The sequence below is a fragment of the Dasypus novemcinctus genome, chromosome 6 (assembly GCF_030445035.2).
Source record: "Dasypus novemcinctus isolate mDasNov1 chromosome 6, mDasNov1.1.hap2, whole genome shotgun sequence".
NCBI classification, from domain to species: Eukaryota; Metazoa; Chordata; class Mammalia; order Cingulata; family Dasypodidae; genus Dasypus; species Dasypus novemcinctus.
In genome coordinates this window covers 131,984,222-132,006,490 of record NC_080678.1, presented here as the reverse complement: position 1 = coordinate 132,006,490, position 22,269 = coordinate 131,984,222, and the positions used below count along the sequence as shown (strand labels likewise).

The following is a 22,269-nucleotide window of genomic DNA, read 5'->3' as shown; positions in this document are numbered from 1 at the left end:
TGAGTTAGAGCATACACAGCCTCCTGGAGAAACTTGCCCCAGCTGTGTGAAGTATTGCCACCTAGTTGGTGCCAGAACACCGTTCTAACAATCCAGCTTCTTCAGGATGGTCATGAACATGGTAGGGCCAGTGAATTCCATGAGTGTATGCCCATTCCTGCACATCACTTGCTGTAAAGTTAATTCCTTGATCAGAAGCAATGCTATGTGGAATGCAGTGGCAGTGGAAAAAATATTTGATAAGTCCACAGATGGTAGTTTTAGAAGAACCATTGCCTGCAGGGAAGGCAAACCCATATCCATGGTGTATGTCTATTCCAGTTAGAACAAATTGCTGCTCATTCCATGATGGAAGTTATCCAGTGTAATCAACCTGCCACTAGGTAGCAGGCTGATCACCTTGGGGAATGGTGCCATATTGGGGACTGATTGTGGGTCTCTGCTGCTGGCAGATTGGGCATTCAGCAGTGGCTGTAGCCAAGTTGGTCCTGATGAGGGTGGGTAAGTCTATATTGCTGATCCCTTGCATAATCTCCATCCCTACCACCATGGCTACTTTGTTCATGAGCCCATTGGGCAATGACAAGAGTGGCTGGGGAAAGAATCTGAATGCTAGCCACAGAGTGGGTCATCTTATCCACTTGATTATTAAAGTCTTCCTCAGCTGAACTCTCCCTTATGTGAGCATTTAGGTGGGACACAAATATTTTCAAGTTTTTTTGGCACACTCAGAAAGTTCTGTTCACATATTCTTCATTACCAATTTTTGAATCATGTTCTTCCAAGTCCCTGACCATCCACCTAAACCTTTGGCAACAACCCATGAGTCATATATATACCACTTCCACTTTATGATGGAGTGCTGCTATGCATGCCAAATTTTATGGTTTGGTGGGTCAGACAATACCCAGCTCATGATAGGCAACTCGGGTCTCATGGTTACTTGGTGGCCTGTAACCAAGCGTTTGTCAGATAGATAGCTGCATTCCAGGTACCAGCAGATGTGCTGATTTGCTCAAACAATGGCACCACATCTGGAACAGCAACTGTAATTGGCCTGTAACTTAGTTCAGTGTCAACTAAGGCCCAGTAGCTGGCCAAAAGCTGTTCTCAAAAAGAGAATAAATATCTACATAGGATGGTAGGGCTTTGCTCCGAAATCCTAAGGGTCTGCATTGGGATTCTCATGTAGGGGCCTGCCGAAGGCTCCAGATGGCATCTCTATTTGCCACTGACACTTCCATCCCATTGGATCTGCTGGATCATATGGCCCAAGTGGTAGTGCGGCTTGTACAACAGCCTGGACCTGTCACAGAGCCTCCTTTTATTCAAGTCCCCACTCAAAACTAGCGGCTTTTCTGGTCAATTGGTAAATGGGCTAAGTAGCACACCCAAATGAGGAATGTGTTATCTCCAAAATCTGAAGAGGCCACTTAAGAATTGTGCCTCTTTTTTTTGGTCATAGGAGGGGCCAGAAGCAAGAGCTTATCCTTTACTGTGGAAGGGATATCTTGACATGCCCCAAATCACTAGACACCTAGAAATTTCACTGCAGTGGAAGGACCCTGTATTTTTGTTGGATTTATCTCCTATCCTTTCTCACACAAATGCATTACCAGTGAGTCTAAAGTCATTGCTACTTCTTGCTCACTAGGTCCTATCAACATGATATCATCAATATAATGGGCCAGTATGATATCTTCTGGGAGGGAGAGTTGATCAAGGTCCCTGCAGACAATATTATGACTTAGGACTGGAAAGTTGATACACCCTTGAGATAGGACAGTGACAATTTATTGCTGACATTGCCAGCTGGAAAGCAAACTGTTCTGGTGGTCCTTACTAATGGCAATTGAGAAAAAAGCATTTGTTAGATAGATAGCTGCATTCCAGGTACCAGCAGATGTGCTGATTTGCTCAAACAGTGGTACCACATCTGGAACAGCAGCTGTAATTGGCATAATCCACTGTCATCCTCCAAGATCCATCTGTTTTCTGCACAGGTCAGATAGGAGAGCTGAGTGGAGATGTGGTGGGAATCACCACCCCTGTGTCCTTCACATCCTTAGTGGTGGCACTGATCTTTGCAATCTCTCCAGGAATCTACTATTTTGCTAGGTAGAGGTAGTTCCTGTGGCTTCTTTTTGGCCTTTCCTATCATAATAACCCTCACTCCACAAGTCAGGGATCCAATGTGGGGATTTTGCCAGTAGCTGAGTGTATCTGTTCCAATTACATATTCTAGAACTAAGAAAATAGCTACAGAATGGGTCCAAGGACCCACTGGATTCACTGTGAGACATATCTGAGCTAAAACCCCATTGATCACCTGATCTCCATAAACCCCTACAGACTTGTGTACCACAGTGACATTTTGGGTTTTCTGGAATTAATGTCACTTTTAAGCCCGTATCTAGTAATCCCCCAAATACCTGATCATTTCCTTTTCCCCAGTGCATGGTTATCCTATTTAAAGGCCATAAGTCTCTTTGGGGGAAAGGTGGGAGGAAGAATAACAGGATACATTTTTGGCAGTTTAACAGGGTCCCTCCCCAGGAGTACCTGGCATTCCATTCATTCATGGTGCTCTGGTCCGTATCCTGTCTCAAGTCTGGCAATTGATTAAGGGGCTGTGATTCTCTGTGTCTGCAGTTCAGTTTAGGGTTTTATTTACTTGATCTAGAACTCTTCCACTTATACAGATCAAGTCGTAATTTTGTAGACTGCCTATCTATTTCACTTCTAGGTACTCCAGTACTTCATTCCTTTTTACAGCTTTATAATATTCCATCATATGTATATCACTCATTTTATTTATCCATTCATTAGTTGATGGGCACTTGGGTTGCTTTTATTTTTTGGCAATTGTGAATATATATTTTAGCACAGTAATATTTTTAAAAAAGAAGCCAGATACATAAGAGTAAAAATAGAGGATCCCGTTTATATAAAGTTCCACAATATGCAAAATTAAACTGTGGCTCAAGAAGTCGAAATAGTGGTTATCCTGGGAAAAAGGGAAATGATTGAAAGGGCATTCATAAAAAGGCACTCCAGCATTCTGGTAATGTTCTGCTTCTTGTTCTGGGTGCTGGTTACACAAAGTACAGTCACTTTGTGAAAAGTCATTGAGCTTATATTTATGAGCACTTTATATATATATATGTATATAATCTTGATTTTCTCCTCTGCTTACTCAGTACTAGCATATAGAAACAATACTGATTTTTGCATGTTGATCTTGTACTCCACCAATTTGTTTATTAGCTCCAGTAGCTTTTATTGTAGTTTTTTAGGACTTTCTGTATATAGGATCATGTCCTGTGGAAATAGTGAAAGTTGTGCTTCTTCCTATCTAATTTGTATGCTTTTTATTTTTTTCTTACCTAACTTCTCTGACTAGAACTTCCAGTAAAATGTTAAATGACAGTGGTGACAGTGCACATCCTGTTCCCAATCTCAGCAGGAAAGCTTTCAGTCTTTCACCATTGATTGTTTTGTTAGCTGTGGATTTTTCATGTATTCCCTTTATCATGTTGAAGAAGGTTCCTCTCTTTTTTTAAAAATATTTATTTCTCCCTGCCCCCCCCCGCTCCCCGACATTCCCTGCTTTCTGTGTCCATTTGCTGTGTATTCTTCTGTGTCTGCTTGTATTCTCATTAGGCAGCTCCAGGAACTGATCCTGGGACCTTCTGGAGTGGGAGAGAGGTGATTACTCTCTTGTGCCACCTCAGCTCCCTGTTCTGCTACATCTTATTTCTTTTCTCTGTGTCTCTTATTGTGTATCTTGCTGTGTAAGCTCTCAGTGTCAGCTGGCAATCCTCTGTGGGGTGCCATTCCCATGCAGGGTGGCACTCCTGTGTGGGGTGGCATTCCAGCATAGGCTGGCACTCTATGTGAGCCAGCTTGCCACATGGGTCAGCTTGCCCTCACTAGGAGGCCCTGGCATCGAACTCTGGACCTTCTATATGGTAGGTGAGAGCCTAGTTGGTTGAGCTGCATCTGTTTCCCAGAATGTTCCTTTTATTCATACTTTTCTGTTTTTTTTTTTTTTAAATCAAGAAAGAATGCTGGGTTTTGTTAAATGCCTTTTCTGCATCAATTGAGAGGATCATGTGATTTTTCCTTTTGTTTTGTTAATATAGTGTATTACATTAATTGGTTTTCTTATGTGGAATCACCATTGCATACCTGGGATAAAACCCACTTGATCATGGTATATTATTATTTTCATGTACTGTTGGATTCTGTGTTTGGGTATGTTGAAGATTTTTCATCTATATTCATGTGAGAAATTGCTCTGAATTTTCTTTTCTTGTTGTATGGAATGAGTTAGGTAGTGTTCCCTCCTCTTCAATTTATTGGAATAGTTTGAACAGAATTTGTATTAATTCTTCTTGGAATGATTGGTAGAATTCCCCTGTGAATCCATCTGGTCCTGGGTTTTCTTTGTTGGGTGGTTTTTGATTACTGATTCAATCTCTTTACTTGTAATTTGGTCTGTATAGGTCATCTATTTCTTCTAGAGTCAGTGTAGTTTGTTTGTGTGTTTCCAGGAATTTTTCCATTTCATCTAAGTTGCCTAATTTGTTGTCATACAGTTGTTCAGTTGTTCATAGTATTTCTTAAATTACTTTTTATTCTGTGGGGCCAGTAGTTATGTCCCTTTCTCATTTTTTATTTCATTTATTTATAACTTATCTCTTTTTTTGTCAGTTTAGCATAGGACTTGTCAATTTTATTGCTCTTCTCCAAGAACCAACTTTTGGTTTTGTTGATTCTCTCTTGTTTTTTTTAATTCTCAATTTCTTGTATTCTTCTCTAATATTTGTTATTTATTTTCTTCTACTTGTTTTGGAATTAGTTTGCTGGGTTTTTTTCCTAGTTCCTTGAGGTATGTATTTAGTTCTTTGATTTTAGCTCTCTCTTCTTTTTTATTATAAGTGTTTAGGGCTATAAATTTTCCTCTTAGCACTGCCTTCACTGTATCTCCTAAGTTTTTTTAATATATATATTTTTAAATTTATTTTTAAAAGATAATAAATCACACAAAATGTTACATTAAAAAATATAGGAGATTCCCATATACCCCACTCCCCACACCCCCCACTTTCCCCACATCAACAACTTCTTTCATTAGTGTTATACATTCATTGCATTTGATAAATGCATTTTGGAGCACTGCTACAGAGTATGGATTATAGTTTACATTGTAGTTTACACTCTCTCCCAGTGAATTCAGTGGGTTATGGCAGAGCATATAATGTCCTGCATCTGTTTCTGCAGTATCATTTAGGACAGCTCCAAGTCCCAAAAATGTGCCCATATTACACCTCTTTTTCCCCCTCCCTGCCTTCAGCAACTCCAGACATTGATTGTCTTCACATCAATGATATAATTTCTTCCATTGCTAGAGTCACAATAATTCTATAGAAGAATACCAGTAAGTCCCCTCAGATCTATATTTTATTCCCCAATCCAGAAGACTCTGGGATGGTGATACCCACTCTACTTCTTAATTGAGAGGGGGCTTCTCTAGACACATTGATCTCTCTTGCAATTTCTTCTTTAACCCACTAATTGTTTGAATATGTCTTTTGTATTTGTGGATTTTTCAGTTCTCCTCCTGTGATTGACTTCTAGCTTCATTCCATTATGGTCAGAGAAAGTGCTTTGTGTAATTTCAATCTTTATAAATTTTTCGAGGCATGTTTTATAACCAAACATGTGGTCTCTCTTGGAGAATGATCCATGTGCACTTGAGAAATATATATATCTTGCTGTTATGGGTTGCAGTGTCCTATATACATGTTAGGTCTAGTTCATTTATCATATTACTCAAGTTCTCGGTTTCCCTGTTGATCCCCTGCCTAGATGTTCTATCTGTTTATGAGAGTAGATATATTGATGTCTCCATCTATTATTGTAGAGATGTCTATTTCTCCCTTCAGTTTGCCATATTTGCTTCACATATTTTGAGGCATGATGGCTAGGTGCCTAGATATTTATGATTATTATTTCTTCTTGGTGGATTGCCCCTTTTATTGATACATAATGTCCTTCTTTGTCTCATAAAGTCTGTATTGTCCAGTGGAGGTTTAGCTATGTCAATTATTTTTTGGTTACAGTTTTGTATGGAATATTCTTTACAACATTTACTTTCAACTTATTTGTCTTTGGATGTAAGGTGAGTCTCTTTTAATGGAGGAGTTTAATCCATTAACATTCAATATTATTATTGTAATATTATTACTTTAACAACGTTATCCTTTGGTTTTCATATTTCTTCTTTTTGGTCTCTCTTTTTACCTTTTCAATACCTTTATTGATAATTCTCACTTCTTCACTCTATTCCATGCCTCTCTCCTGTTTTTCCTTTCAGACTGTAGAATTCCTTTTAGTATTTCTGCAGGGCAGGCCTCTTGTTGATAAATTCTTTCAATTTTTGTTTATCTGTGAATATTTAAAATTCTCCCTCATTTTTGAAGGACACTTTCTTCCATGAAAGAATTTTTGGTTGGCAGTTTTTCTCTTTCATGATCTCAAATATATCATTTCATTTTCTTCTCACTTCCATGATTTCTGATGAGAAATTGGCACTTAATCTTATTGTGGATCCCTTGTATGTGATGAATCACTTTTCCCTTGCTGTTTTTAGAATTTTATCTTTAGCATTGACATTCTGATTAGTATATGTCTCAGGGCAGGTCTGTTGGGATTTATTCTGTTTGTAGTACATACACTCATAAGCATTGGGAACTTTTCAGCTATTATTTCCTCAAATATTATTTCTGCTCTTTTTCCCTTTTCTTCTCCTTCAAGGATACCCATTATATGTACATTTGTGCATTTCATGCTGTCATTCAAATCCCTGAGACCCTGTTCAATTTTTTTTCATTTTTTCTCTATCTGCTCTTCTGAGTTTCAATTTTCCTGTTTTCTAGTTCACTAATTATTTCTTCTGCCTGTTCAAATCTGCTGTTGCATACCTCTGGGTTTTTTGTTTTGTTATTGAGGTACTGGGAACCGGAGATTGAATCCAAGGCCTTGTATGTGGGAAGCCAGCACTCAACCACTGAGCCACATCAGCTTCCCTGAGTTGACTTTATCATCTGTTTTGCTTGTTTGTTATTTTTTCAGGAGGCATTGGGAACCGAACCCAGGACCTCCCATGTGGGAGGCGGGTGTTCAACTGCTGGAGCCCAATCCACTCCCTGTAGTGTATTTTTAATATCTTTTAATATGTTTCTTCCCCATAATTTCTGCTGTTTCTTTATATACTTTCAAATTGTTCCTTATGATCACAGTGTCTTCTTAATTTCCTTTCTCCCTTTAACTTTATTTTCCTTCATCTCCTTGTATTGATTTAGGAGGTTTGTTTGAATATTTTTATTTAGTTTTCCCAAATTCTGTGTCACCTCAGGTTTTAATTTGTTCCTTTGACTGGACCATATCTTCAAGTTTCTTAGTATGGTTTGTGATGTCTAGACATATGATAATATTGTTGAGTTTGTTTTGAAGGTCAGTTTCTACATCTTGCCCAGGGTTTTATTGTTGGTTGTTTGTGTTAAGGCTTTTCTTTGACACTTGGTTCAACTTACTGTACACTTTTAACTGATCTGATTCTTTCCCTGTATATGTGGTGCAATTTTTAATATTACAGTTTTTGTGAATGTTTTACCCCCAGGAGAAAAATTCCTTTCTTCCTTTCCTCTCTTCCTTCTCTGAGAATCTTTTTTGAGGAAGTACTGGGGCTTGAACCTGGGACCTCATACATGCAAATGAGCACTCAACCACTGAGTAACATCTGCTCCACAATGAGAGGTGGTTTTTTCATTTGTTTTTAGGAGGTACCTGAAATCAAAGCCAGGACTTCATACATGGGAAGCAGGCAGGCACTCAATCATTTGAGCTCTATCTGCTCCCCTCTGGGAATCTTGATCTGTTCTGTTTGTTTCAGTTTTGCCTCTGTAGTTTCATTTACACTTCTTTTGTTGTCTCCAGCTCCCCCTCCCTGGAAGGCAACTCTTGCCTGAAGGTCATTCCAGAAAAGACCTTCTCAAGACCATATTTCCCCACCCAGACATGGCCAGGAATCCACAAAGGGATCAATGACCAATTCCAATGTGTTCTGGGAAGGGGATCAGAAAGGTTGCCAAAATTCTCCCCAGTGGTTTCCCAAAGCTGTGCCTTCTGGCCTGTCCATCAAATGCTGCCCTTTAACAAACTGTTCCCACTACCTCAAGGAGGTGCTTTGTCTTTAAATCTCCACTGCTTCCACCCCTGTCCAGGGTGCAGTCAAAATGGCTTCTGCTGCCCTTATCCAGGGCATGTCGAAACAGTAGCATAAAGATGGGACCCAATGATTCAAATTTGGTAATCAAAAGCCACGATCAGTGCTCTGCCATGCCTATTCCTGTTTTGGGGGAAAGGATATTTATGTTCCTTTCAGCCAGCAGCAGGTAGCCAGGGACTTGACCCCAGGTTGGCCCACCATAAGAATGGGGGATGGGTGTCAGCAGCTGCGGCAGAGAGAGCTACTCACTATTCTTTACTGTAGTTTATCAGTCTCTTCCTCCCTCTCTTCCCTGGATGCTGTTCTGGCCTCTGGAGCCCCAGAACAGTTGTTTCAGATAGTTCCTGCCTGTTTAATAGTTGCTTTGTTGGAAAGACCGAGTGTTAGAGCTCCCTACACTGCCATCTTCCCCAGAAGTTTGTGCCTTGCTTCTCTTTTGAAATCCCATTTTGTTGTTGTTCTGACCTGAGGCAACCACATGCCTTTTCAAAGAAGCATCAGAGTGAAACTAATATCCTACAGATCAGTATCAGGATATAATATGGTCAGTGATGTTGCCAGAATTTCTCTCAGTTCTTGGCTAAACTACATAAAATGAGTTTCAAGAGTGAGCCAGCTTAGTTAGGCCAGTAATTTATTAAGGAAGGGAGGGAAGATAAATGGGAGAAAATAACAGATTACAGGTCCCAAGTACAGGGGAAGGGGTTGAAAAGAGATAAAGAGGGCTGATTTACAGATTACATATGCCCAGGTTTTACTTGTGTGCTGTTCCAGGCAAGAACAGGGGAGTCTTGTTTTGGCCCTTACCTTTTAAACCATTAATTATTCTTCCCCTTTGCTACTGTCAGGGGAGGAGTCCCAGCAGTTTGCTGTTTTGATTGATTACCCCACCCATCAATCCCCTGGGAGGGCCCAATGATAAGGCCTCCTGGAGAAGATCCCGGTCTTCTCCTGTCTTCCAGAGGAAATCTTGTTCTGAATGAGGTTTCTCTCAAGGGTCTTCCAGCAGCCATCCTGGGGGTACCAGTGGCCACATGGGCATCCTGCCAGTTTCCAGATTCATCTATTGATTCCCTTCCTAGCCTGCCTCAGTGAGAACATGGTCAGTTCTCTAGGAATTTTATACAATCTTTAAGTATTTGTAAGTACATTTTATCCATATAAATTCAACCAATAGAAGGTTAGAAAATCTCTTTTAATTTTTGTATTTCCCATGAAATTCCTAACATATCAGAGGAACCCAAAGATTTTTAGCACCATATTTTTACATGATGAAAGAATAAATCCTTTGCAACTGTTTGAAATAAAAGATATCTTTTAGGGTTTGGTTTTGTGAAGACAAAATACAAAAGTTGTCAGGTTTAAACATTATGTTAAACAGGAAAATGGTCCCCGTAAAACAATATTTATTTCCCTATTTAACCAAAGTGACAATAAAATAATGAAATAAGACTTAATATGATTATAAGAAAAAGTCTTAATTCCTTTAAATAATAGAAGACTTGTCTTCTAAAACAATAAAGGATGGTAAGGTCAACATAAACATTAATGAGGATGTTATTCTAATATGACATAGAATCTTTGTCTTATAAGCAGAATACTTAGATGGCATTAAAACAAACAAACAAAACAAATAGAAATAACCTTATCAAATATTATTCAGCACTGACCACAACAAATAAAATTCATTTCTATGAACCCTCCACAACTTTCTATATCCATTCAGGCTTTTTCTTACACATTCTTGCTTCCCATTCTGTGAAAAACAGTAATTTTATTTTGGGAAAAATCTGTCTTTTTTCTTTAACAAAGAACATCCTGCATACTTTACATACCTGCCACCTTAAGTTACTAAAAAGATCTTTGAAACTGTCTTCAAACATCCTACAAAAATAATTATATTTGAAATAAAGTTTTTAAAAATAATTCAGTTACATTAAACAGAAATTAACTTTTTTCATAATTTTAAGATCTAATAGCCATAATGCAGGCTTATTTTATCAGTAAATCTGTATAAATTTAGGGAGAATATACCCAAGTAGAATAAAATTTTATGTTTGTATTGCAATTAACATGGTAGTACAGAGGACATAGCTATTTTAGTTACGGTTTTCAAAAATATTACTTTCCTCACTTTGCCATTTTATTAGTATTCCAGTGAGATACAGTATGAATAATTTCTGAAATAGTTTTCTGGAGGCAATTAGGGAGGACTGGTTTAAAGCTATGATTTAATGTCAGGCTTATAAAAGTAGCCAGCTTCTTTCCATTCTTTTTTGTCACTTCTTCAAATAATTTTGTACATCTAGATTTCTGTATGACCTTCACCCGCAGTCCTTAAATTAAATGGTAAAGATATCCAGGCTCCTAAGTCTGAAATAAGACTGAATTATTTGTAATACCCTTTGAGTCTTCAGTAGGGTTTGATGAATCTTATCGCTATAGAAGGGGAGGTTGAGTAAGCCAGGACATAGACAAGGAAGACAGGAAGAGTCTGAAGGATATAAGTTTGATGTCCCTAATTCCTGGAAATCCAGGGTACCAATTTACATATACATCTGTGTGTATTTTTAATATTTTCATATGTATATATGTAAACACATATATGTATATTAGCACACATTTATTTTTAAGCAATTTGAATGGAGGTCTCCTAAGAATTTTTTTATTCTTAATTTGATATTACCATTTGGAGGTAGGAAAATGTGCATCAAACAGACAGACGCAAATAAAAAACCATGTAGCATCAGTTAAAATCTTTTTTTTTTAAAGATTTATTTATTTATTTCTCTCCCCACCCCGGTTGTCTTTTCTCTGTGTCCATTTGCTGCGTGTTCTTCTTTGTCCACTTCTGTTGTTGTCAGTGACACGGGAATCTGTTTCTTTTTGCTGCATCATCTTGCTATGTCAACTCTCCGTGTGGGAAGCACCATTCCTGGGCAGGCTGCACTTTCTTTTGCACTGGGCGGCTCTCCTTATGGGGTGCACTCCTTGCACATGGGGCTCCCCTACGTGGGGACACCCCTGCGTGGCAGAGCACTCCTTGCGTGCATCAGCACTGCGCATGGGCTGGCTCCACATGGGTCAAGGAGGCCTGGGGTTTGAACCACGGACCTCCCATGTGGTAGACAGATGTCCTAACCACTGGGCCAAATCCACTGCCAGTTAAAATATTTAGCCATGAGTCAGATACAGAAACACAGAAATGCAGAGATATAAAACTTGTTAGCTTAAATTATAATTTTGTACCTTTTTCTGTAAATTCTCATTCTGATACAAAGACATGAGCTTTTGGGATTTATTTTTAGTTCTCTTCTCTTTTACAGTCTAAACTTAAGAAATACATTTTCTGACCATTTTTCTCTAGATTCAAATTTGTATTGAGGCCAGGGAGTATTACAAAAGAATTTCATCTTTTTCTTTTTCATTGGTTCATAACTGAACATAGACCAATGATCTCAAACAAATTCCAAAGGACTATAGTCATCAGTACTGCTAACATTTCTCATGATTATATTTTTCAGCATGCTAAATTAAGGTGTACACAGAATTAAACTGATTAAATCAGAAATACCAGAAAGCAGAACCAGAATATGAAAATTGTATTGTGAGTACTTCAGTGGCTACCTCTCACAAGCCTGGGACCTGTACCCAGCAACCAGAGCAGAGCTAATGTGGAACTTGAACCACAATTTTGATTAACAGCCAATAACCAGAAAACCAAAATGAATTAATTGGTTTCACAAAAGAGTAGGCACTACAATGAAGTTACTCACCAGAAGATGACTGTACCTGTATCTGTAACTCCCCTCGAAATGGAACTGCACAACAGGGCCAGTGACACTGGCAGGAGTACAAGAGAGTACTGTCCATCGAGCCTGTAAAGTAACTGGGATAGGTGGCCGTGCAGGATCAGTGACTGGGCATCTCTGTCCCACAGGAGCCACAGGGCCTCCAGTAAAGATATTTAAGACTGGGATCACCAGATTATACCACCTGAATGGGCTTATTGCCCAAAGCCCACAGAAATCAATGACCTGATACTTGGATTTCAAGAAGAGGGTTTTTTGCAAAGCACCATAGCAAGGAGACAGGAGACAAGCTCAAATCTGTCTCCCCGAGCTGAAGAGGTTTGAGATTCTTAAATGGTTTGGAGAGGGTTGGTCTAGGGAAGTAATACAGGATTAGGTAAGATGACATGGGTCATGGGGCAGGATTAAGTGGAGCCTGTGCTGCTACAAGTTATGCTAGTTAATGCATTGCACTTTAAAAAATGGCAGCTTAGCATGTTGAATGGTTGTGATTTTTACTATTAAAATTAGGTATAGGTAACTTCATAAGGAAGTGCGAGTTCTACGAAAAGGGAAACAAACTTCTGCAAGCTGGTAAGGGAGGGGTTACTTTAAAAGTTGGTTATTATGCAGTGGTTTCAGTATCTGGTAGTAGTAGGGCAAATTTCTCCAGTACTTTCTCCTTTTCCAAAGTTGTCTTTGATGTTCTTAGACCTTGTATTCTATAGCATAAACTTTAGAGTCAGTTTGTCTACATACTCACACCCATGTGTACATGTGTGCAAATTCTACATGAACTTTGATTGGAATTGCATTGCATCTATGGATCCATTTGGGGGATAGTTGCCTTTATTATGATGTTGAGTTTTCTCCTACATGATTAGACCCTTTCCATGTAATCTATCTTTTGTGCTCTTCAATAAAATGTTGCAATTGTCACTATATAATTTTGGTTAAATTTATTTCTAGTTACCTTATACTATTTGTTTCTATTGGGAATCATATTTTCTTTTATAACTGTATCTGGTTATTATGGAATGCTCCTAATTTATTTATCTTATATCAGTTCTTCTGTCAAACTTTCTTATTTTTTCTAGTAGTTTTACTGTACAGTCTCTTTAATTTTCTATGAAGACAATTAAAGTGTTTGCAAATAAGCTTACTTGCTTCATTTCCATTCCTTATGGGCCTGTTTGTTTGTTTGTTTGTTTGTTTTACTTATTTCACTTTGCCTGAACCCTCTATATTAGCAATATTAAGAAAGGGTGGTGATAGGAACCCTTGCCTTTTCTTTAAAATAATAATGTCTAAAGTTTTATCATTAATTTTCATGTTGGCTCAACATTTTGGATAGATAAACCTTCATTGTAAGTCAAAGAAGTTCTCTTCTATTTCTAGCTCGAATGGCTATTGAATTTTTCAAATGATTTCTTGTGACAAGGTTTAGTCTAGATGCATTTTTTTCTACTGCTTCATTTAGTAATAAATTATTCAGGACTTTTATATTATTGTTCATAACTGAACGTGGCTAAAACTTTTCCTTATTTGGCTAATAATTTTACCTTTTTAATTTTTGTGTTAGAATTATACTAACTTTTAATATAAATTAACTCTAAAAATTTTCAGAAAGTATTTATAGAAGAAAGGTATTTTTGTTCATTAAAAGTTTGATAAAGCCTCTTCTGGATACCTGTTGGGGGCCAGGTGGCTTTTTCTCCCTAAGGAGTGAGCTTTTTATTATTGTGCCAACTTTTTAAATGCTTATTATTTTTTGTCCTTTTGAAACTCTAGAGTAAATTTTTATGATTTATAATTCTCTATAAAATGTCCATTTCATCAACTTTTTCATAAAGTTGTTCATAATATTTGTTTATTATTTTAAAAAATGATCATACCATCTGTTCCTGTGCCATTTTTTATTCCTACTTTTAATTGTGTTTTTTCTCTCCATTGGTTAATAGTGACAAAGTTTTGTGTATTTTTAAAGTTGTTTGTAAAGAACTATTCTTTGTTGTTTTGCTAGTTTTTTTCTTTTAGCTTGTTTTCTATTTGTTATATTCTATTCTTTATTATTTTTTCCTTTCTGCTTTCTTTGGATTTACTTATTTATTCTTTGCTTGGTCTTTATCATTAAATACAGAATTCATTTTTATTCATTTTTTCTGTCTTTTTTAGCAACACACTTAAAGTTATACTGTTCTCCTTTATACACTGCTTTAGTTCCTTCACCTTTATTTTGGTATGTTGTCCTTTCATTGATATTTCTTAGTATTATATATTTAAATTTTAATTCAGGTGTTATAATAGTTTATAATTTCTTTTTTTTAACACAAATTAATGAATGCTCTTTTTAGTTTCCAATGTGCTTGTCTTTTTTATTGTTGATGTTGTCATTCTTGATTTTTACTTTATCACAAAATTTCTAAATCATAGTATTTAAGGCTGCCATAATATATTCTGAGAACTGAATTCTGAAATCAGAGAAAACTCTCTCGCTTGGCCTCTTATCAGAAAGAGTCCATACAGTGAAATTAACAAAATAAGTAGTAACAATCCTATAATAAACCCAGCAATCAAGTCTCATTGTAATGATATTATGATCTTTAATAAAGCTTTAAACAACTTTCTATAAAGATTAAGAATTTACTAATTTATATATTATTGGTAATACAAATGTTTAAGTGAGACTTATGGAGCACAGTATTCTTGATCCAAAAGGTAGACTCTGAAACACAAAAGATTTGTGTTCTTTAGATCCTAATGTATAGGTTTACAAGGTTGTATATATCTACGATTTACCTGAAAAGTACTTTCTTAAATAATATGGCCTTTAGGAACAAAAGAACTACTTAAAAATAAAACTCCTGAGGCTCATCCTGGAGGAAAGATTATCTTTGCTATTTGATTTTGTCAAAGCAGGGGGAAAAGAAATTAATATAGGAGATAAAGATGATATGATTCTAGAATAGAGGGGTAGATTAAAACAATTTCCCTGAGTAGCATGACTTTCTCATTTAGGCTTAATCTTTCCATCTGTGTGTTTTTTCCCATTTGATCATGTCTTGTCTTCTCTTTGTTCAGGAAAGGCTCCTGAGGGAGATGACCCTGTTAAGGAAGACCTGAATTCCCTGGAGACTTGGCCTGCATCAAGTCAGGAAACACATAGCTTAATGACTCGGGAGGTAAAACTCAAGAAGAGGGACCTGTGCTCATTGACTGTGCCTATTACCTAAATCACTGACCCCGTCCTCTCCTCACCACGTTAGCTTTTCCATTCTGTGTCACTCTGATGTTGAAGATGACCCAATTAGGAATTTGAAGGAATGGAAATGTTTTACAACTGTAAAGAAAACAAAAACGTGAAGAAAAACCCTTTCAATTCTACCCTGAATTTACGTATTTTAGTATTGATCTTATTTTGTGCTACTAATAGAGATACATGATAAGTTTCACATGAAGTAGGAGGCATGCGTAGATATAGTGTGGATGGCCTTTTAATTAATGAAGACAGTGTGATACGATGTCTTCAAAGCAGAAGAGTAGAGGAATGTGAAAAATTGGTGGTAATAAGCCTTGCTTTAACATATTACCTGCCTTGTGGAGATACTGCCAATATTACAGAACACAAAAGAGGAAATGCATTCTCATCTTGTGGGTGCCTTGTATTTTTTTCCTTTATCTAATGCACTGAAGCATTGAGACTTCTATGATGATGCTGTCCTCATACTCACTTCCTATACGTTCCTTCATTATTAGAGAGAAAAGTCAGTACCAAGAGCAAACACTGCTTCCCCCAACTTCTCAATTCATTCAGTATCCCCATGCCTGCCTGGCAGTAATGCAGCTTTGAAAAGTGACATGGCAGTTTGGCTCTTCTCTCATGTAGGAAACTGTTCAGTCCTCTGTTATATTTAAAGTCACATTTCTGGATAGGAATCTCTTACTCTTAGGACAGATTTTTAGCTATCAGCCTACGAATAATACTTTTTCTTTGATTACTATGATTTTCTACTTGTAGAGAGATCATTTGAAAGTAAGCAATGTCATAGAATGTCCCAAGTAGATTCTTTATATAACCTTATTCTCTCCCTTCTAGAACCGAGTCCATTATTTATGTATGTATTCTTTTTTTTTCCCTAAATTTTATGGCCTAAATTTTATGACCTATCCTGGATGAATTTTTATATCTTTTAAAGTTTCCTTTTATAAAAGAGTGTCTTAGAATATTCCTGGATGTTTTTTAGGTTATCTTTGGAAAATCTTGCTTTACCAGAATTTTCGTTTCTTATATTTCATGTAGCAATTTGATGTTGTAGCCACTTGTACTGTCAGTTATGATGCTGTCCCCTAGGAATTGTCTAGACTCATAGTCCTGTAGGTAGGTTTTGAAGATAGTTGATATGTTTTTATTCCAACATTCATTTTAGAAGTAACATAACTTAGGCCCAAAGAGCTGTCCAAGATTATACAACTCTTCAGTCATAGTGAAAAGACTTAGAAACCAGGCTCTTATCTCCTAGTATAACTAATTTCACTTTGTACTTATAAATCTTTGGCATAATACAGAGCAGAAAAGCTAATTTTAGCTCCTTGGAAAAATCTGTCCAACCTTTTTGACACTAATTTGATTCAGTGAGCAGTCTCCAAAAAGACCTGGAATCTTGATAATTTATTGTATTACTTCCTGGCATTGTTAGCCAAATCACTATTTCATTCCATCAAAGACATATTAGAGTCCTAAATGAGCCTTCAATTTGAATAGCAACCATCTGGACTGGTTTGCTTCTTTGATAAATATAGTCAAGTTGATTTTGTTGTTTTTTTTATTTATTTTATTTATTTTATTTTATTTTATTTTATTTTTTAAGATTTATTTATTTAATTTCCCCCCTCCCCCGGTTGTCTGTTCTCTGTGTCTATTTGCTGCATCTTGTTTCTTTGTCTGCTTCTGTTGTCGTCAGCGGCATGGGAAGTATGGGCAGTGCCGTTCCTGGGCAGGCTACACTCTCCCCCGCGCTGGGCGGCTCTCCTCATGGGGCACACCCCCTGCACATGGGGCTCCCCTATGCGGGGGACACCCCTGCGTGGCAGGGCACTCCCCGCGTGCATCAGCACTGCACATGGGCCAGCCCCACACGGGTCAAGGAGGCCCAGGGTCTGAACTGCGGACCTCCCATGTGGTAGACGGATGCCCCAACCACTGGGCCAAGTCCGTTTCCTGAGTCAAGTTGATTTTGGAGCATGACTTGAAATATGTCTTGGGTTTAAATTGTGCTAGGACTTCTCACTCAAGTGGTGTTACTTTTTTTAAGTAAATGAGTTGTGCTCAAATTGCTTTAAAATATATCTAGCTAGGAGGGCAGGGATGGTTGTTAGTGTAGTGGCACTGATAGACTTATTTTCCTCTATTCCATTTCACTGACAACTCCATAGTCCTATTTTGTTATCCTGAAATTAGTTTTTACAGATGTTTTACCAATTAGTGTTGCTTTTTAATTTTCAGGACTAGGTCAACTTTATAACCCATAGCTCATTTCATTTAATTAATTGGTAGATATGTAGTTTAATAAGAAGGGACATTAAGGGGACATCATTTTCCCTTGATATATTAAAAGGATTAAATACACACCAAGAAAAATACAAAGAAAATAAATCTGGTATAACAGTAGTAGTATTAGATAAAATAGACTTAAAAGCAAAAGGCATTAGTGATAAAGGGGTCATCATATAACTTTCTCTTCATATATTTTACACTAAAATGTGTGATAAATTCCAAATTTATTTGTACCTAATAACAACTTCAAAAAGTATAAATTGAACAATGGCAGTATAAGAAATGCCTGTAAACATCCCCTCTTAGAAACAGCTAAATAAAACAACAGGTTCAACTCACTGGACTCTGTGGAACAATTAAGAATGGAAAAAACTCAATGAATGCTGAATTGAAAAACAAATAAAGCAAACATCTAAAAAAGATAAAAGAGAGGCAAGATGTATTTATTGGTCCAGACCTCTTCCCCATTCTCAGATCTGCCAGGTTTATTTGACTCACAGATGTATTCCTGGTCTGGATACTTCCTACTGCAATCATTCACTGCAGTTCCACCCACACCAGCAGTTTAATTGAACACACAAATACAGTGACCAAGACTTCACAGACCCACTGCAGCACTTTAAAGATCTTGACCAATACTATAAATGAACTAGATCCTACGGATATGTACAGAACATTGCATCCAACAACAGCAGAATACACATTCTTTTCAAGTGCACATGGGTCATTCTCCAGGATAGACCACATGTTTGGTCACAAAACATGTCTCAATAAATTTTAAAAGATTGAAGTTATACAAATCATCTTCTCTGACCCCAAATGAATGAAAGTAGAGATCATTAGAATACTGGAATATCAACAAATATATGGGAGTTAAAAGAAGATACTTTCTAACAATCAAAGAGTCAAAGAGGGAAACCACAAGGGAAATTAGAAAATGTCTTGTGATGAATAAAAATGTGAACACAACATACCAAAACTTATGGGACCCACTAAAGGCACTTTTCAGAAGGAAATTTGTAGTTATGAATACCTATATTAAAAAAGAACTATCTCAAGTCAATGACCTAACGTCATATCTAGAAGAGGAAATTCATATCTAAGAAGAGAAAATTAAACCTAAAGTAAGTGGAAAGAAGATAGTAAATTTTACAATGAATATAAATGAAATGGAAAATAGGAAAACAATCTAGAGTCAATGAAACCAAAAATTGCCTCTTTGTCACACATGGGTCACTCTCCAGGACAGATCACATGCTAGGCCACAGAACAACTCTCAAAAAATTCAGAAAGATTTAATTTATACAAATAATTTCTCTGACCACAATGGAATGAAGCTGGAAATCAGTAAGGGCCAGAGAACCAGATTAGGCACAAAGATATGGAAGTTAAGCAACATAATCTTAGATAATCAGTGTGTTAAGGAGGAAATTGCAAAAGAAATCAGTAACTACCTGGAAGTGAATGAAAATGAGAACACAACATATCAAAACCTAAGGGATGCAGCAAAAGCAGTGCTGAGAGGGAAATTTATAGCCATAAATGCCTACCTTAAAAAAGAATGAAGAGCTAAAATCAAAGACCTAATTGCATACCTGTAGGAATGAGAAAAAGAACAACAAACTAATCCCAAAGCAAGTATAAAGAAGGAAATAACAAAGATTAGAGCAGAGCTAAATGAAACTGAAAATGATAACACTAGAAAAAATGCAAACAAAAAGCTGGTTCTTTGAGGAAATCATTAAAATTGACAAACCCTTAGCAAGACTAACAAAGAAAAAAAGAGAGAATACATGAAATAAGAAATGAGGAAGGGGATATCACCACTAATTCCACAAAAATAGAGTATCATAAGAGGATATTTTAAAAAATTGTGTGCCAAAAAGATGGATAGCTTAGATGAAATGGATAAATTTCTAGAAATACATGAGCAGCCTTCATTGATGAAAGAAGAAATTGATGAACTCAGCAGACCAATCACAAATAACGAGATTGTCTTAGTCATCAAAAACCTCCCAATTAAGAAGAGCCCAGGACCAGATGTTTCACAGGTGAATTCTGTAAGTCATTCTGGAAAAAACTAACCATAATCCTGTTTAAACACTTCCAAAAAAGTAGAGGGAACATTGCCTAACTCATTCTGTGATGATAACATCACCCTAATACCAAATCCACATAAAGACGCCACAAGAAAAGAAAACAACAGACCAATCTCTCTAACGAAATTGGATGCTGAAATCATCAACAAAATATGTGCTAATTGTATTTAACAACACATCAAACAAATTATACACCATGACCAAGTGAGTTTCATCCCTGGTATGCAAGGATGGTTCAAAATAAGATTAATCAATGGTATACCACATTAACAGATCAAAAGAAAAAAAAATCACATGATCATCTTTAATGATGCAGAAAAAGCATTTGACAAAATACACACTCTGTCTTGACAAAAACACTTCAAAAGATAGGAATAGAAGGAAACTTCATCAATATGATAAAGGCTACATGTGCATAACCCACAGCTAACATCATATTCAATGGTGAAATGCTAAAGGCTTTCCCTCTAAAAACTGGGACAAGACAAGGATGCTCATTTTCACTATTCTTATTTAAAATTGTGTTAGAAATACTTGCTTTAGCACTTAGACAATAAAAAGACATAAAAGGCATCCAAATTGGAAAGGAAAAAGTAAAAATTTCACTTTTTTCAGATGACATGATCTTATACATAGAAAGCCCTGAGAAATCTACAACAAAGCTTCTAGAGCTAATAAACGAGTTCAGTAAAGTGGCAGGATATACGATCAATGTGCAAAAATCCATAGCATTTCTGTACTCCAATAATGAGCAATCTGAGGAGGAAATCAAGAAAAAAATCCATTTACAACAGCAACAAAAAGAATCATTTTTTATTCAAATTTAAAGATGTAAAGGACTTCTATGCAGAAAACTACACAACATTGTTTAAAGAAATCAAAGAACACCTAAATAAATGGAAGGATATTCCATGTTCATGGATTGGAAGACTAAACATCATTAAGATGTCTGCCCTACCCAAATTGATTTACAGATTTAACACAATCCCAATAAAAATTGCAATAGCATTTTTTGCAGAATTGGAAAAGCTAACTATGAAGTTTATTTTGAAGAACAAGAGGCTCCAAATAGCTAAAGATATTAACAAACTAAAATGAAATGGGGGGAACTCACACTACCTGACAAAACATACTGCAAAGCTACAGTGGTCAAAACTGCATGGTATTGGCACAAGGATAGACGTACTGACCAATGGAAGTGAATTGAAAATTCTGATATACATCCTCACATATACAGTCATCTGATATCAGAAATCTTGAAAATAAAAAGGCAAACAACCCATTTTTAAAATAGGCAAATGATTTGAATCGATACTTCTCCAAAGAAGAAATACATATTGCTAAAAAGTACATGAAAAGATGTATCCTTAGTTATTAGGTAAATATAAATCAAAACTACAATAAGATATCATCTTACACCTATTATACAGGAGGCTATTATGAAAACAGAGGACTACAAGCATTGGAGAGAATGTGGAGGAAAGAGAACACTTATCTACTGCTGGTGTGAATGTAGAATGGTGCAACCATTATGGGAGACAGTTTTGCAGATCCTCAAAAAACTAACTATAGATCTGCCATCTGATCCAGCCATTCCACTGCTGGGTAGATACACAGAAGCATTGACACAGGGACATGAACAGATATATGCACAGCCAAAGTTTATAGCAGTATTATTCACTATTGCCTAAAATTGTAAGCAATCCACATGTCCATCAACAGATGAATGGATAGGCAAACCATGGTATATACAATAAATGGAATATTTCTCAGCTGTAATAAGAAATGCAGTTTTAACACACAGGATAACATGGATGAATCTGGAAGACCTTATGTTGAATAAAGTAAGCCAGTCACTGAAGGACAAATATTACATGACCTCACTGATATGACTTAAGCAAATTGAGCAGACTCACAGAGCTAGATTCTGGAAGATAGCTTAACAGGAGGCAGGTCATAGAGAGTGGTGAGTCAATGCTCATATGGACAAAATCTATGATAAGGTGGAAGGGTGTGGTTGAGCAGTGGATGGGTGTGAGAGTGATGCAGTGATGAGCTTGGGTTCAGTGGTGCTGGTCTGTGAGGGGGAATCGGGTGGGGGCATTTGGTTGGACTATCCATGTAACTGGGGAATGCTTGGAGGAAGGAGCAGGGATTTGGAAGTCTGTGGTTAAAACTACATTGGTGGGAATGTTCTTTTGGCAAATAGGGCAGAGGAGGGTTACTAGTATAGGGAGTTGGGTGTGAGGGATATGCAGGATAGAGCACACCTGGGACATGCCTTTATGGAATATTTAAGTGTTCATCTTGTCATAGTGTGTTATCTCAGTGGGTGGAGACCCACACAATACACAAGAAAATATTAAACTCCTATCCTGGTGAGCCCTGCTATGTTCTCAATTAGAAAGAAAAGAATCTCTCAAGAACATAGGCACTGTGCCTAATAAAAGAAAACAGACCAATATGTCCAGCCCTCAATATTATTGCAAGTAACTATAAATCTTATTTTTCTAAAATTGAAACTTAGTA

At 36.9% G+C, this 22,269-nt stretch overlaps 1 long non-coding RNA gene across 1 annotated transcript in view; it reads left to right on the top strand.

Moving 5' to 3' along the window:
- LOC131279037 (uncharacterized) overlaps nt 1-15,471 on the top strand; it is a 57,010-nt gene extending 41,539 nt beyond the window's left edge. The window contains exon 3 of the long non-coding RNA XR_009186381.1: nt 15,169-15,471. This is a non-coding gene — a long non-coding RNA (uncharacterized lncRNA). The remainder of the gene's footprint in view (nt 1-15,168) is intronic.
- Nucleotides 15,472-22,269: the final 6,798 nt, after the last annotated feature.